Here is an 18,065-nt window from a genome sequence, read left to right as displayed (position 1 = left end):
TCAGAATCAGGCCAACCAATGAAATCAAATCAAAGTGCCTTCAAATACAAGGGAATGGAATTTCGATTCAGTCACTAGGCAATCAAAGAATAAATCGGTTCAACTTCAGTGAAGTGCTTCTAGAAACGACCAAGCAGAAGGAAGTATTTGACAAGGCCGTTTTAGAGCCTGTGACCGATTTTTTACACGGAGAGGATGCATTGATATTCACATATGGAGCAACTAGTGCTGGAAAGACGTTTACAATGCTGGTAATTAAATTTAACCTCATTTAAAGGGATAGAGTATGGGGAGGGATAAAGAAAAAAAATTCTATTTTTATGTTGATGTCACACTTAGCTGAGTGACAGAGAGAGAAGAAGAGGAACGAAATTTAATCCCAATAAAGAGAGAAATGGCTAGAAAGAGTCAGACAAAAGGGATATTAAATCTCCATTTTGCATTAATGCCAAGTTAAGCCAATATGTTTATTTTGTGAGCCGTATATTGTGACTCTTTGGCATTTGTAGTTGCCAGGATAGGTCAATACGTTTATTTTGTAAGCCATATGTTGTAACTCTTCGACATTTGTAGTTGCCAGGATTAATGCCAGGTTAAGTCAATATTCTATTTTGTGAACTATACGTTGTAACTCTTTGACATTTTTAGTTGCCAGGATTAAAGCCAGGATAGGTCAATATTCTATTTTGTGAGCCATATTTCGTAACTCTTTGGCATTTGTAGTTGCCAGGATAGGTCAATATTTTATTTTGTGAGCCATATGTTATAACTCTTTGACATTTGTAGTTGCCAAGATTAATGCCAGGATAGGTCAAAATATTTATTTTGTGAGCCATCAGTTGTAACTGTTTGACATTTGTAGTTACAGTACACTTTAAGTAGTTAGACTTTGACAGTAGTTTATGTTATAGCAATTAAGTAACAGTTGATTTATTATCATTATTAATGTTTTTTAGCCTCTTTGAAGGGACAAAAGAGGTTGGGAAAAGAAAACTTCCTTGTTTTTGACATGTTTTTTTTTCTGACAAAGGACAGACCTACGAAATTATTCAGATAACCATTTATTCTAGAATTCTGACTGCTTTTATACACATGATTGTTTTCAAACATATTCTTCTTTCATTTTGTATCTTAGTGATTTTTTGTTTCTTATTGGCGCTCTCCTTACGTTAACCTTAATATATGTATGATGTACTTGTTGAAGTACTCATAAATTACTAGACTCTTGACGAACAAAACCTGGTTTGACCATTGTTATTTTTCAGAAAATTTTGTTGGTTTTAGATTAAATATATTCATAATTACTTGTTGTGGAGCACAACACAAGTTGTGCTCCACCGTGCAAAAAATTGGGTAGCAAAGTAGCAATGCTACTTTGCAGTTTTCAAGGCCTACTAAAATTTGTTGCAAGATTTTGTCTGAAAATACCATTTTTTACATATAAAAATAATTTTTGTTAAAAGAAATGCTGTCAAACCACAAGCTGTGTTCCGCCACGAAAAAGGTGGGGTGGCATAGTAGTAATGCTACTTGACAGTTTTCATGGCCTACTAAAATTTTTTGGCAGATTTTATCTGAAAACACCAGTGCTTCCACTATTCCCGAATTTTTTAGGATTTCCCAAGAAATCTGTCTTCTCGAAAAAAAGATTGGCTCCTCAAAAATTTCCTTTCGTTCACTACTGCCACCCCTAGGGATTTATCATAAGTGACAATCCATCCCTAGTAACTCTTAATCTGAGTTAATTTGACACCAGTTTTTTACTTCTTTCCAAACTTTTGTCTCAATTATTTACTACACATCAAAAACCAGACATAGATCTTCGAATTACTAACCTTTCTTCCTATGCTAGTAAAAGCATAATGTTTATAAGATTATACCATTTCATCAAAGATTCTCTTGTGACTCCTGGTAAAGAATTTTATTTGAACAGGTTTACGTTCAGTGTAATTCTAACCCAGGGTTACCATGGCTGACACTTTCGTGCCACTTTGGCTCTTTTTTTTTAAGTGGCACTTGTCGGGAAACATGACACTTTTTAGCAAAACTAGGATTTTTTTCAAAAAAGCGCTTTTCAAAAAGAAATTTTTTCAAAAAAAGAAAATAAATAAATAAAAAACGGAAGGAAAACTTTGAATGCAGAAGCATCATGTTCCTTTTCTTTCATTTTTCCGTCTCTCTGTTTTCAGATTCGGAAACGCTATATTGCTTTGTTTATGCTCCTTCATATTAACCATAAACCTTATGCTTCATCATTATCACATTAATCATAAATAACAGCCACTTTGGAAACCTGTAGGTTAATTGTCACCAAAAAAGGATTGGACGTACTTCCTCCTTTTAGCTATTTCCTGGTCACAAAGTTTTGAGTGTAATAATTCATAATTTTCTCAAGTTTTGTCTCTCATATACCTCAGTAGAAGGATATCCTAATGTTTGCCAAATAAATTATTTGAAATGGTTAATATCTGATCGACTATTAGATGTACTTATCATAGGGCCATCAATAGCTGCGATCTATGATCGTGGCACTCTGTTCAGTATTATCAGAGAGAAGAAAAGTTTCAAGTAACCGAACGCACTGTAATAATCCAGTGACTCCATTTTGTGGAAAACTGGATGAAAAGCCCTCAGCGTAGACGAGTATTACTGTCCCTTTTTTCCTTTTTCTCAAGAGAAAAAAAACGGAAGGCTTTTTATTTTTTCGTTTCTTTTTTGCGCTATGAGCAAAGACTCTTCAGAAAAAAGAAAGAGAAAAAAGTACTCTGTGGGACGAATTCTTGTTTTATACAGTAAGCACCATTTGCACTTTAGAGGGATTTAAGTGGGGGGGGGGGGGCTTGAAAGTTGACTAGAGTGGAAGTGTTGCGCAAAGCGGAGAATCAGCACTACCTGATTCTATAAGTGAATGATTCCTGATTCTGATTCCTCAGTAAAATCAATATTACTTTTTTGTAGTTGATAGATGGAATTAAAGCCAATTTTTTCATGTTTGAAATTTAAAGATGAGGAAAACCGTGCAAAGGTGATCCCAAGCGGATTGACAAAGATTTTAAATTCGAAAAGCTTGTTGGTACAAGCGCGAGCGATGCAAAGCATTGCAAGTGACAAATTTTTGGAAAATGAAAATTTTTATACAAAAGTAACATCATTTTCCCACCCAAAGTGGCGCCAAAAAACCAGCTGAGTGGCAACCCTGTTCTTACTACCGATGCAAAGAGGGTTATTTTAGAAAGTTGAACCGTGAGTTTAAATTTTGTTTTCTTTTGCTATTTTCTTGAATTTTCAAAGGTCTGAAAACATAAGAGATTTAGCCAGGATTGAAAACAATATTCTAAAATGAAAAAGGGAAAGCATAGTACCTATGCAGAGAGGGGGAAGGGAATTTCGTGATAAATTTGGAGATATTTTTATTATCGAGCTATAAATTATATGAACATGCTCTTTTTTTTATACTCTTTTAGAATATAACCGTCGTTTTGTTCAAAGATTAAATGGACCCTTTAAGATGATACCACTTTCTCTTATTTTCTGCAATTTAGTTTTGAGTCTGATTTTCTTTTTTCTAAGGTTTTAGGCAGATTATATTAATCTTATAGATTAAAGGATGCTTATGTATCATGCCTCCATCACTCAAGTTTAGGCTATGTAAAACTCGAGAATAAATCGGTTTTATCTGTCAGTATTAAGAAACAATTAGCTTACGCTCAGTGGAAAACAAGAGATATATGAAAGAATACATTAGAGTTACATAATTGGGGCTAAATATTTGCACACTAGGGGGAGGAGGTAGGTTAGTTTCGGTCAGGCTACCCCCTCCCCCTTAATGTGCAAATATACTTCCTAAATTTGTTTCCAAAGTATTATATTTTCATCATGTTTTGGTATTTTTTATTAGGGTTAACCTAACTTCACTTCTTGAGTGTTGGCGGTATAATACATAAGTACCGTTCAAAGGAACTGATCTTTTTGCCAGGAATCTTCATCATGAAAAAATTTGTTGAATTTCGCTTCATTTGATATGTAAGAATTAAGTACTTTTCTCTTTTCCTTGAGAATTTTATTTTGCATATAAGCTTTTATCTTCAAATATATTCCCTTTCTCCTCCTTCTTTCACCACTACTCACTTGGGTGCCCTCTCCCTCTATTATTTTTGGAGGGCGTCCATGCTTGATTGAGTGGTTCATCTGCCGTCTATGATCTTTTTAAGGTCTAGGAAAGCTGTTAAGCACGCGAATGGAATTTTACGGAATTGATATTCTGCTCAAATTAGGGCATTGGATTTTTTTTTTTTTTTTTTTTTTTTTTTTATACCTAGGCCTTCTTCTAATGCTTGAGCAATTATTAACCCGGATGAAGGCTAATCCCTAGATAAAAACTATAGAAAAAAATTGGGGTAGAATTGGATTTGTCATTCAAAACTTTTCTCAAATATTATCTTTTTACTGTAAAAATTGTAGCCCCTCCTCTCTGCCCCTCTTAATGAGACAAAATTAAGTTATAGATTATATTCAAGTTCTGGGAATAGTTGATTAAAATGGACGTGACCCCAAAACCTGATTTATACGAAATTTTATATTATAGCCGAAAGTAAAAATTCGGTTATTATTTTCAAATTGTTTTCTTGTGAAGTTTTATATCATTTTCAGACTTTTTTTTTTTTTTTTTTTTTTACAAGTTTTTACTGTAAAAATTGCAGCCCCTCCTCTCTGCCCCTCTTAATGGACAAAATTAAGTTATAGATTATATTCAAATTCTGGGAATAGTTGATTAAAACGGACACGACCCCAAAACATGATTCATACGAAATCAAACAGTTTGTGATAACGAACTAGTAAGGAGCGACCCGGCTCAATAGTAACCAAAACTCTAAAAAATGAAATTTTGATACCGATAGTTACATCAAAAGAATCGCATTTTAATGCTGATTTTAAATATATAAGTTTCATCAAGATCAATTGTACCCATCAAAAGTTACGAGCCTGAGAAAATTTGCCTCATTTTAGAAAATAGGCGGAAACACCCCCTAAAAGTCATACAATGTTAACGAAAATCACACCATCAGATTTAGCGTATCAGAGAACCTTATTGTAGAAGTTTCAAGCGCCTATCTACACAAATGTGGAATTTCGCATATTTTGCCAGAAGACAAATCGTGGTTGCGTGTTTATTTGTTTTTTTGTTTATTTTTTCCCAGGGGTGATCGTATCGACAGAGTGGTCCTAGAATGTCGCGAAAGGGCTCATTCTAACGGAAATTAGAAGTTCTAGTGCTCTTTTTAAGTGACAAGAAATTGGAGGGCACCCAGCCCCCCTCCCACGCTCATTTTTCCCAAAAGTCACCAGATCAAAATTCTGAGATAGCCATTTTATTCACCATAGTCGAAAAACCTATTAACTAGGTTTTCAAAAGTAATCAAAAGATTGAGGGGAACTAGGCCTCCTCCCTCACTCCTTTTTTCTCAAAATCTTCCGATTAATTGCAATTAATTAATATGAATTTTTTTTTTAATTACTTATGTGCGGAGAGCCAAGATCAAAACTTGCATTAATTCAAAAACGCCCAGAAATTAAATGAAAAAAAACAAGTTTTTTAAATGAAAGTAAGGAGCAACATTAAAACTTAAAACGAACAGAAATTACTCCGTATATGAAAGGGGCTTTTCCTCCTCAACACCCCGCTCTTTACGCTAAAGTTTCTTACCGTTTTAAAAAGTAGAGTTTAGAGAAAGAGTCAAATTTTAGCGTAAAGAGCGAGGCGTTGAGGAGGAAAAGCCCCTTTCATATATCATATACGGAGTAATTTCTGTTCGTTTTAAGTTTTAATGTTGCTCCTTACTTTCATTTAAAAAACTTGTTTTTATTCATTTAATTTTATATTATACCCGAAAGTAAAAATTCGGTTATTATTTCCAGATTGTTTTCTTGTGAAGTTTTATATCATTTTCAGACTTTTTTTTTTTTTTTACAAACGATTGGTCGTTATTTCTTACTCCGGTACCTGATATCTGTGTTTAAAGATTGATAAAATAGTATGTGGTAATGAGCTGTAAGTAACTGGACCCAACAGGAAGCAACTACAGAAACAAAAAGAGCGACTACAAAACAAAAAAAAAGTTTTTGATATTTTTTTTTTACCTGGTGATGTATCCCTTTTCTTCTCATGAGCTGTATATAATAATAATAATAATATTTATTTGTAACCCACATACATCAAAAAGATAAATAGTGGAGTAAAGACTTGAAGAAAAACGAAAAAAAAAAAAAAAAAAAAAAATGTGATACAAAAAAAAACGAGAGTCAACAATAGACATTAATCAAACAAACGGATCTGACCGTGGTGAGGCGACAAACGCCGTTACGCCGTTTCTGAGAGCTTTTTGTGTAGATCAGTCAGCTTCTCAGTAATGTTCGGAAGATGGAACTTTTTCATTATCTTTCGATTCCTATACCACAGAGGAAGATAGAGAAGAAATTTACAGAAACGGAAATAAGAGGATCGAATATCGTTAATATCTTTTTTCTTAAATATAGGGTAAAGCCCAGAAAGGTAAAGAACAGAATGATCGGAAAAAGTAGAATAAAGCTTACCAAGGGCAATACGATTGTATTTCCCTCGATTGGCAATAATTTTAGAGTAACCAATCTGGATTTTCACTCTAGCATCCCAGACAGCACGCTCCCGAAGAGTTTTAAGATTTTTTGTAAGTGTAATACCCTACCACCGGATCGAATCTACATGAGGGATAGAAAAATTTTGAAAAATTAGAGGCCTAGGAGAAGAGGGAACATTGAAAGAAAGATACTCACATTTATCAACATTAAGCGAAAGACCGATTTTAGTAAAAGAAGAAGAAACTTTATGAACCATCTCCGATAGACTGAGTTTAGACCGGCTAATTAGAAGAATGTCATCAGCATAAGCAAGGTAAGAAATATCACTCAAACCAACAAAACACATAGAAAAAATATTCTCAAGAATACCAGAGATACAAAATTTGAAAATACTAGGAGATAACACTCCACCCTGCCGTACGCCCCGACGAACAAGAACATTAGAAAATGAAAGGGCACCATTAGTTTTAATTCGAAGATAAGAATTACTATACCAAAACTTTAGAAGAAAAATAACTGAAAGGTTAATACCGTGACTATAAAGAGAGTAAAGAGCCTGACTATGTACAACACTATCGAAAGCCTTAGAAAGATCAAGAGCACAAATATGAAGACCATACCCTTTAGCCGAAGCATCTTTAAGAAGGAAAGCAAGAGCACGGTGAGCGTGCTGGCACCCGATGCCAGACTGAAAACCAAACTGATTCTCCCCGAAATTAGCATTCATACTTATGAAAGGAAGTAGGATGTATTCAAGGATTTTACTAAAATTACAAGCAACCGTGATAGGCCTGTAAGAAGAACAATCCAAAGGAGTCTTACCTCGTTTAAGTACAGAAGTGACAGTTCCACACAAAAAGCTGTCAGGAACGAGGGAACAACAAAGGCACATTTGGAAAAACAACTGTAAATGGAAAAACAAAGACGGGCAATTTATTTTTAGATGATAAGCACTGATACCGTCAATATCAAGAGAACTTGATTTCAATTTCTTAACAGATGCAATTACAGCGTCAACTGAAACGGGAATAACTTGTGCCTGAGTCAGGGAAGGCGGGAGAACCGAATCAAGCAGTTTCGAATAAAGCGCGTGCACTGCATAATTCACTTTGGAAAATATAACTGAATAGTGGTCAGACCATCCGGAAGGCGTAATGGGGCAATTAGGATTTGCCGAGTTATTTAATTTAGCTGAATTAATCACTTTGTCCCATTCTTTCTTATTGGTAGGACAGTCTAACCCTTTGTAACGGCTCGATCGCAGACATTTCTTAAACTCACGCTTAGTTTTTTGTTTTATTTCAAACACATTCCCAGCTAATGGTCGACCGTTAGCAACCCATATACGCAGCCACAATTTGGCTTTATTTTTCACACTTTTCAGCTCAGGGTCACACGACCAGATTGGTTTCCTTGTACTTTTCCTCACTCGCTCCTGAGGGACAGCAACCTCCTCAGCGCGTTTTAAACACCACACGATTTGGTTGTAATAATGATTCAGATCATAATTACTTTTAGTAGGACTAACACTCAGCTGGAGTAGATGAAAAGGTACACGTAAAGAACCAAGGAGAATGGCCAGGGTTGAACCAGGGTTGAAATATATAATGGCAAAATAACATTTTTCCAATTACTCCGCACAAACCATTTAGAAGCAGGAGCACAAGCCTGGTCAGTACTATCTTTTCCAATCGAAAAGCATAGCGATAAAGGAAGGTGATCAATATCTTGCTCATCTTCGTGGACATGCACTGTTGAAGATGTAATGAAGGGGGAACAAATCACGTGATCAATATCCGATAAGCTGCCGGAATTATGCACATACGAGAAAGGTAGATCCTTCGCAATTATTCTGTAATCAGGGAGACAATCAAGTAGGTTCACAGTACGAGCAGAATCACGTTTTACATCAGCGTTCATATCTCCAATAATAATAAATTCGTACCCATTTTTGCTTATACTTTGAAGGAGAGTTTTCAAACTAGAGCATGCTTTGGAGAATTTATTAAGCGATGTCATATTCTTCCCATCGTGAGGCAGGTAAGTGTTTATTAATACGGTTTTACCAAGTCTTATAGCCAATAAATGTTCTTCAGAGAAATAGCATGACGGAGACAGAAAACTGAGCTTTTGTTTTATAATACATGCTAAACCCCCTGAAGGCCTTCCAAAAGTAGATTTAGCATTTGTTGTGAAAACAAAGTGGGCGGAACTGCGACGCAGGAAATTAACACTCGTTGCGGACAAAAGATGTTCCTGAAAGCATACAATGTCAAACTTACTGTACAGTTCATCAATGGTCAGGTCCTTGTTTTTCGTCCCATTAATATTGAAGGACACGAGTGATACTGATTCAGACATTAGTTTGTTTTTGGTAACTTGCGACTGACAATTGCTTTCAATTTAGGGCAAGTGAGGCTAAACGAAACATGATCACCTCCACAGTTTGCGCACTTAGGTGACAAATTGCAAGGCGAGTCTCTATCTGAAACATGAGGACCGGCATATCGCGCACTTTTTGGTGTAACACTGGGACAAGACGACTGGAGATGGTCAGGGGATCGGCAATTGTTACAACACCGGGGAATCGCTTTGAACTCATAAACAATTAGGATTTCGTATCCTACTTTGAGACCATATCTAAATGCTTCGACTCTTGATGTTGCATCGGAGAATTCAAGTTTTACTGCAAGCGATTTCCCTAGCCTAGAGGCACCAGAAACACCAGGGCACGATATCAGGTGGGACAGTTCAAAATCAGGCGGGATTCCCTTCAGGAGTCCGTAAAACTTCTTGGTTAGAACTTTCGCAGAAGAGCCAGTAAACGCACCAGTCACCGATAAGCGGAAATCTTCAGCAACTGACTTATCTATATTGATAAACAGTTTGTCACGAACGGGACGAATGCTAGTGATTGATTCGTGTCCATCAATCTGATCTATCAGATCTTTTCGTTTTATTGGGTCCGAAAGGGTAGATGGAAGGTTCGACACAACAATAGTAGCATGCGAGTCGGGAATTGCAGGTTTCGGCAGTTGCGGGTAATTCAGTTCATAAGCATCCAGCTTGGTGGCAACAACCTTGAGTAGTTGTTCCACAGGATTCACCTTTGTTGACAGCCTAGAATACGCGACTGCAGGCAAAACCGGGACCTCGGTTGGAGACTTGATCACATGAGTTGATACCTCCTCAGAGTCCAATTTCTTAATAAAATCAAGAATATCTTTCACATTATTCGCAGAAGCTTTCGCACCGATGCGCCGGGGGCAATTATCATTAGGCGCAACCTTCGCCCAAAATTCGCTTTTCGCATCAGCAATAACACCGCATTCAAAAAAGTCTATTGCGTGCTGAATAATAATAGCGTCTTCAATACCTTCTTCCCAGTTGTTTTGCAAAAAGTTCATTACCGGGCAATGCACATACTCGCTGTTATCCATTATGTTATATATATGGCTATCCCCTGAATTCTGGCCTTGTGTAAACATTCCTTGGAATGAACTGAACAAATTCAAAGCTATACTTTTCACAGGTCATGCCAATATAGATACAATTTTGTGCCACTATAATCCTTATTATTGCCAAACTGGCATACCGCTCTTTAATTTTATATGAAAATGTCTTAATTTAATAAGGCCGAAAGTTCAATTTATGCAGCGGACAAAAACTTCAATTAATCCAAGTTATTCAGTGACGTCAGATATTCCACTTGGTTATAGATACTGAACGAATATATTTAATAATTTATAAGACGTAAAAATGTTCTTACTATTTCATAACTACTGAAACAATTCAGTGTCTAATTAAATCAGAATAAAAGTCCTTTACCAATAACTGGTTTGAAACTGAGATAAATCCTTTATAAAAGAATAGATAGATCTTAACTGTTCAACGACTGAATCAACGACTGAGATACTGAATGTATCTCATCTCTTCTGCAAGAAGAAATGTATTGTTTCTCACGCTGCTGCTTTTTAAAACTTTTTCAAACTAAAAAGCTCATTGAGTTTAAATGTCACTTTGTGAAAATTTACATTTAAGTCGTTTTTATCCTTTGTCCATGTGGACAAGTTTTTTACTTAATCCACTTTTCATCAATTAAATGTGAATGTTTGTCAAAATCTTGCACAAATAGCCAAATTCTCTCAAAACTGTTTATTCGTCAGTTGAAAGAATCTTAAAAGGGAAGCTAGCTATTAAGGTGTTCATACAGTTGAAGCAGGTAATGGGAAAGCTGGAATGTAGAGACTCAGTAGCCTAAAGCAGCCACCTTGTATTGTAGCATCTATTCTCTTTTTATTTTGGAAATTAGGTTTCGACAAAACTAATATCACAGTTTCAAAATGCCTGTGACTACTAGGCTACCATAATCCTACACTCCATTTGGGGATGAATTGAGTTATGCACTTATTTTTCTCATGTGGTATACAATTTTTAATCTAAGAGTGAAAATTTGGTTGCCACACCTCTACCCTTCCTAAACCCACACTGTTCTTCTCTTAAGGCTGATCTACTCCGTTTTGGTATAATGCTATTTTCCTATCATAAACGATGGTCTATATCTTTCTCAGGTATTTGTATTTTTTTGTGTGAGAAATTCCATGTATATACTCCTAAACAAGGCAAAAAATATGTACAAAGTGTTTTTTTTTCAATAATACCATTGGTAATTAAATAAAAAAATAACTGGCACATCCAACCTATTTTTAGCATCTTTAACTTTATCTGCAGCATCTCTAAGTCTAAAAAGCTTAATCATACTATGTAAGTAAGTAAGTAAGTAAAATATTTATTACCCGTATTTTTCACATGGAACAAAACGGAGTACAATGAAAAAAAAATAAAAAAAAGAGAAGAAAAACGGAGAGAAATTTAAAACACAACATGGAAAAATACATAGTCAAGAACTGTAGAAATGTTTAAGCCAGGGGTGGTTCCGTTTTGCCTGGAAATTAGAAATCAACCGGTTTACCGCGATACTGGGGTCTGCAATCCTGTGTTCATCAATCATATAAGCATTTCTCGTCCACAAGGGGCATCGCAGCAGGAACTTCGCGAACCTAAAATAAAGGGACCGGAGCTTGCGTTTTTGGGTGTCAGTTAATAAATTCCAAAATGGCGCGATATATAGAATATGCGGCAGTGCGACAGCGTTATACATATTCGTGAGATACTTTCGGCATAAGAGGAGTCTGCTGGCGACGATAGACCCATACGCGGTGCGGAGTTTTTTCTCGACGTGTTTGACGAGCAGTAGACGAGTTTCATTAAGGTTACGGCCTATGGGTAAACCCAGGTACACGACGTGAGATGAAACGGTAATTGACTCGCTACCCAGTAGGAGGTGTTCAGATTTAGAAGTATTGAAAGCCAGGCCGATTTTTCGGTATTCATCACGCAGGATCGAGAAATTCGATTGCAGACCCCTAATAGACCGACTTAGATTTAATAGATCGTCCGCGTATGTAAGTAGCGACACATTTATATCCTTGGAGATACATGAAACATTTACACATGCCTGGGCATTTAAAACACTGTTATTGTACAAACTTGGGGATAATAATGAACCCTGGCGGACACCTTTCTTTACTGGAACAACCACTGATGTGATGCGGTTACCTATTTTTATACGCGCGTTTAAACGGCAATACATATCGTACAGTACGCTAGTGACACGGAGGTTTACACCTTGCTGGTAAGTGGCTAAAAGGGCCTGAGCGTGAATCGACGAATCAAACGCTCTACTCACATCAAAAGCACCAATCACTATAGGGTCACCAGATTCGTGAGAATCTGCTAGAATAGCGGCAGGACTGATGAGAGCGTGTGCACAACCCAGACCCGGTCGGAAACCGAACTGGTGGTCAGCCATTCGGCACGAATATTGAATTTCTTTTGAGACTAAGATCTCTAGAACTTTACAGAGCAGTGGAGCAACAGTGATTGGCCTGTACGAAGAGCATTGGTCTGTTGGTTTCCCTTGTTTAAGGATGGGCGAGAGCAAACCGACACAAAAAGAGTTAGGCACTATACAAGTGGTGAAAATAATCTGGAATAGCAGCGTCATATTCAATAAGCATAGTAGTACCGTGTAGCAGATTTAGCGCGCACAGTTCGTCTACACCACGGGAATGTTTTTTCTTCAGCTTTAAAATAGCTTCATGTACGCTTCCGTAAGTAACGACAAAATCAGGGATACACTGGCTGGATAATACCGATTCTAGCCGGTTTGCGAAGGGATTAGACGTATTTGGGTCGGGGGCACTGAATTCGTTGTAAAAGTATGATTCCCAATCTTTTTCGCTAATCGAATCATGGGGTTTTCCGGCGACCGGTTTGCTCAACCGGGCTTTCCAGATTAGTTTTGGGTCACTTACGATTCTGGAGGAGTACCCTTCTTTTAATTTGGTACGGTGAGCTTTCAGTTGCTTGTCAAATTTTCGTTTAGTCCATAAACGGACATAGTTCACAGGACCGGATTTGGGCCTATCACAATCTTGCCAGATTCTAAATCAAAACTTAGCATCGTTGCAACACTTAACTAGGGCCGGATTTTGCGAGAATTTGTGAATTTCTGTTTTCATTGTAACCTTTCTGGTAGGAACTGCTTTTTTTTCAGCTACGAGAAGCGAGTGAGTAATCTCGGCACAAAATATATTGATGAGTACTCTCGCATCCGTGGGATCAAAATTCGAATTCACTTGGAGTAAATGGAATGGGATTCGTATCTTTACAAGAAGTGAGTTCAGCACCTGATGATACAAAGTAGTATTAATTTTATCCCATTCACTTACTACTTTCCACTTGTCGTTCTTGGGTTGACGCAGAGCTGGTTTTATGCTTAGAGATGCTAGTAGGGGTAAGTGATCAGCGAAGACAGCGTCTTTTAGAACAGTTACACTTCCTTTAATATTCTTAGAGCAGGCCGTATGGTCAATGTTTGAAACGGACCCAGAATTATGAACGAAGGAGTAATCACTATCTTTTGGGAGGATGATAAGTTTGTCATCAAAGATGCCGTTTAGAAGCTGACTACGCAATGCAAATCTCTCTGGGTCACAGACTTCAGGCACTTCGCTAGTTCGCGAACTGCGTTCATAAACTTTCGCTCCGATTTGTCATCATGGTAGTTTGTAGGAAGATATACGTTGAAGAATGCGATACTGCCGGAAGATATAGCCAAGAAGTGATCATGCGTAAATAACACCTTACTTTCAATATACGGGTGGCAAATAATTGCCAAGCCACCTGAGGGGCGTCCGAAAGACCGAATTTTTGCGGGCTCGAAGTAAAAAGTAAGTTCGTGCGAGAACTTTAGGAGAGAAATATTGTGAGGAGAGAGCATATGTTCTTGTATAAACATAATGTCACAGTCTGCAGAATATTTTTGAATTATGGCAAGTTTGTTGGGGACTCCTCCGTCCATATTCCTTGACGTAATTTTGACACAGGCTGGGCTATTAGACATTGGGCCGCTTCAGCTCACTGACGATTTTTATTATTGTGGGGCACTTGAAGGAATGGCAAGTGTGGCGTTTTGATTTGTAGAGGGCGCATGCTATAGGGTTTCCACAGAACTGGTCGGGGCTAGAGCCATGACCTCCTTCTCCGCATCGAGAGCAAATTTGCCGGCTAGAGCAGGTAGCAGAAATATGACCAAAATTCTGGCAGTTAAAACAGCGCTTTGGGAGAAAGATAAATTCCTCGATGGGGTACCGCTCCAAGTCAATTTTAGGAGGGTTTTTCATGGCGTGGTTCAGATACTGGCGGGATGAGAAGTATAATTTGAAGGATCTGGTTTTACCACATTGATCAGCTTTTTCACAATTCAGTATAATTCTCTTAAGCGCGTCACCATTAATATGAGCTGGGACAAACTTGATCATACCGATGAAAGTGGGAGTTTTAACGCTTGCCAGTGTTTCAGGCGATTTTTTGTTAATAGATGTTGCTAGTACTGCTGCTTTAGATTTGTTCTTAGTTACGAGGCGCCATTCGTACTTCCCTCGGCGGAGTTCAAAATCGTCATCATTCAAAGCATCATCACAAATATTCGAGAGGAAGTTTTTCCTTTCTTCTGCGGTAACAACGGTAGGAGGAGGCTTTTTCAAGACTACTGAGTAAGACGGAGGAGAAGGAGTAGACTCATTAGCTTGAGCAGCAACAGGGTTGCCTTCAGGCCACGGTAATGGTTTCTGGTTCAAACGGTCAAGAAGGCCATTGAACTTGCGATTCATCTCGTTGACAGTGGACACTACCCAAGCAGCGATCTCTTCATTGCAGGCCGGAACTTCTTGAGGCTCAAAAATAACGAACTCGGTAAGCTGTCTCTTTTCTTTGGCACAGCGAGCGAACGTCTTCGCAATGTCCATCAAGTTATCCTCGTCCTTTACGTGTTTTATTACACGTTCCCCTAATTCCGACTTGCGATAGATAATCTCTTTTGCTTCTAAAATCGCTTCACGGCTGAAAAACTCGAGTCCTCGTCTAGTAAAAACATTTGTTTTCACACCTGCTATCATAGCTCTTGAGATAAAATTCAGCACTGCATTCCGCACTAGGTTATCACCCATTTTACTGGTGGTTTCCTTACGAGAAAAGTAAGGGAAGTGCTGAGGGTTGGTTACCTTGTCCCCGCAATTTAAGGGGCACGCCCGGCGGGTACCATGACTCTTGCTATCAACTCACTCACCCCCCCCCTTCTGCTTACCTTTCTCTCGCCATCTCTATCGCAGCGTGCTTGCCTTTAAATATCGGAATTCCTAATTATATTCACTACTTGATGGCTAAATGAAGTGTCTAATTTCTTGCTAAAAACTAGTCAGACAGGTTTCGTAGATGCTGACACCTTGATAAACCGTCACACAAGTTTTAATTAAAACTGGTATTTTGCCAAATACTGCGATATCTAGCAAGTGGGATTAAAATTCATACCTCAGGCAATCAGGTATGTGAAAATGAAAAATAATCCGATTAGTTTAGATGTTGACAACATGAAAGCTAGTTCAATGTAATAGCGCAAGTTTCGGATATGACTTGATTACTGAATTCTCTACCATTATTAGATTGCAATATTTATATCGTCAAAAAAGTTTTAATCGTCAGTAATCTAAAGGTGTTTTTCACTTAATTTTACCAGAAACGACTTCAAAAAGTATTTTACTATTTGCTAAAACTATTTTTTAAAATTACTAATTTTGAAAAATACTAAAACTATTTTTGAAAAAATAAAAAGAATGTCTTCTCATTTGCCTGCTATTAATGTTTTAAATAAATTTTAATTTATTTGTTTTAAATAAAGCGATGATTCACTGGAGAATCCATTCTGTACAAATCGGGGGAAAAATTAATTAACGTTGCTGTCACTATCAGACTTTGCAAAAGACTGACACAAACTTTGCATTAGTCAGACAAGGCTGACTGAATCCAAGCAAAGATTGGATTTGTTATCCCTCATATCCCTATCTTATCCCTATTTGTTATCCCTATCTTATCTCTCAATTAGAGATAAGGATTTGGTTTTAAGAACGGGTGTTTTTTCCTCTCTTTTGGACATTCATAAGATTGTTTTTTTCTCTGTTTTGGATATTCACCAGAGGCCAGAGCAAAACTGTGATCGTCGACACACACGGGCGAGGGTTCGAACGCACAAGAATGTAATGAAATATTTGATCTTTCACTGACGTATTAGGTATTTGTTCACAATCACCGGTCAAGTCGATATTCACCATTTTTGGACGTTCACCAGGGGACAAACACCGGGAGAGGGCTCATTTGAATGGAAATTTAAAATTTCTAGTGCAATATTTTATGTGACAAAAAGAATCGGAGGGCAACCAGTCTCCCTCACACCTCCCCTTTTCCCCAAAAATTGTTCGATCAAAATTTTGAGATAACTATTTGTTCAGCATATTTGACAGAATCCAAAACTATACACACATATTAGTGGTATCAACCTATATTCCTTTTCTATGGTTATCAGTTTTAGTGCGTGGTACTAGTACACCAAACTTCGCTTTGTGAGAGGAATTTCAGACATAAAATAACAGTCAGTAAACCCCACCCCCTCCAAAAATATATACCCTGAACACCTTGATTCACAGAAGAAAAACTTTTGTGTAATTTTTCCAGGATTATTCTTTCCAGTTTTCCATCTAAAAAATGGAAAAACGACCCTAAGTTACAGTCTTATTACTGGGACACAAGCAACAATTTGGAAAGAGATCTTTTTTATATTTTCATGGAAAAAATATGTCCCTGTCTTGACAGATTTTAATAAGCATTGGTCTTATTGTTTCTATAATGGAAAGAAGTTCCAAAGAAAATAATTATCTCTCAATATATTTTCGTGTATTACTGGCAATTAACTAAAAAAAAAATTCCATAAAATAATTTTTTTACGGAAAAGTAAGGAACTCCATTAAACCAAAAATGAGCAAAAATAGAACTGAATAATCTACCAAGTGTAAAACTACCACAAATCAGCATCAATAAATAAAAGAAACCCAAAACGAACAGAAATTACAATAAATAACCGAGTCAAACTCAAGACGAGCTGAAAATAACATGATTAGGGGCTCACAACCCTTATGCCTACTCAAGGCATAAACATAATTTGCACTTAACAGAAAAAAATTAAATGTTTCCACTTTAATGACTTTAATAAATAAAACATTATTAAGATTTTAAAGAATAAATATGAGCATATGTATATTAAACTGACACTGTACATTCATCTGTATTTTTTTCAGTAGAGTGCAAATAATGTCCTAGCCTTGAGAAGGCATAGGGGTTGTGAGCCTCGAGCATGAAGGTACGCACGAGAACTCATGAGGGTTGTTTGACTCGGTCATTAATTGTAATTTCTGCTCGTTTTGGGTTTCCTTTATTTATTGATGCTGATTTGCGATAGTATTACGCTTGGTAAATGATTTGATTTTAATTTTTTCAATTTTTGGTTTAATGGAGCTCTTTACTTTCCTTGAAAAACTTATTTTCTGGAAAAGTTCTTTTTTATTAATTGTCAGTAATAAACGGAAATATATTGGGAGAAAAACATTTTCTTTGAATCTTTCTTATAAAGAAACAATAAGACCGATGCTTATTAAAGTTTGTTAAGTGCGGGACAATTTTTTCCATAAAAATATAAAAAAGTCGTTTCCAAAATCATCTTCGGTGTCCAGTAATTGCACTAGCTCAACTAGAGTAAAAATGAAATAGTTCCTATATTTGTTGGGGAAAAAATGGGGTTTCGAATAGACAAAGAAATAAATTAAAAAGTAAAAGTAAATTTTTTGATTAGATCACTGAGGGGGGTACACCCAAGGTACCAAATCAGGAAAATACAGGGAGGAAGCAAAGCTTTTGTTCTATTCTCTGCATAAAGATGCGAAAAGGTATTTTTTTCAAATTTCAAGGGTAATTTTTGCTTGAGAAAAACCAAAATACCA

At 36.9% G+C, this 18,065-nt stretch overlaps 1 protein-coding gene across 1 annotated transcript in view; it reads left to right on the top strand.

Moving 5' to 3' along the window:
- Positions 1 to 15,600: 15,600 nt before the first annotated feature.
- Positions 15,601 to 18,065, top strand: part of LOC136043439 (kinesin-like protein KIF20B) — an 82,915-nt gene continuing 80,450 nt past the window's right edge. Inside the window, exon 1 of the mRNA XM_065728356.1 lies at positions 15,601 to 15,730. The gene's annotated coding sequence lies outside the window, so the exon portion shown is untranslated. The remainder of the gene's footprint in view (positions 15,731 to 18,065) is intronic.

This window comes from Artemia franciscana, unplaced genomic scaffold (assembly GCF_032884065.1).
Source record: "Artemia franciscana unplaced genomic scaffold, ASM3288406v1 Scaffold_601, whole genome shotgun sequence".
NCBI lineage: Eukaryota > Metazoa > Arthropoda > Branchiopoda > Anostraca > Artemiidae > Artemia > Artemia franciscana.
The sequence above is the reverse complement of the archived record's forward strand: the minus strand, read 5'-3'. Positions and strand labels throughout refer to the sequence as shown.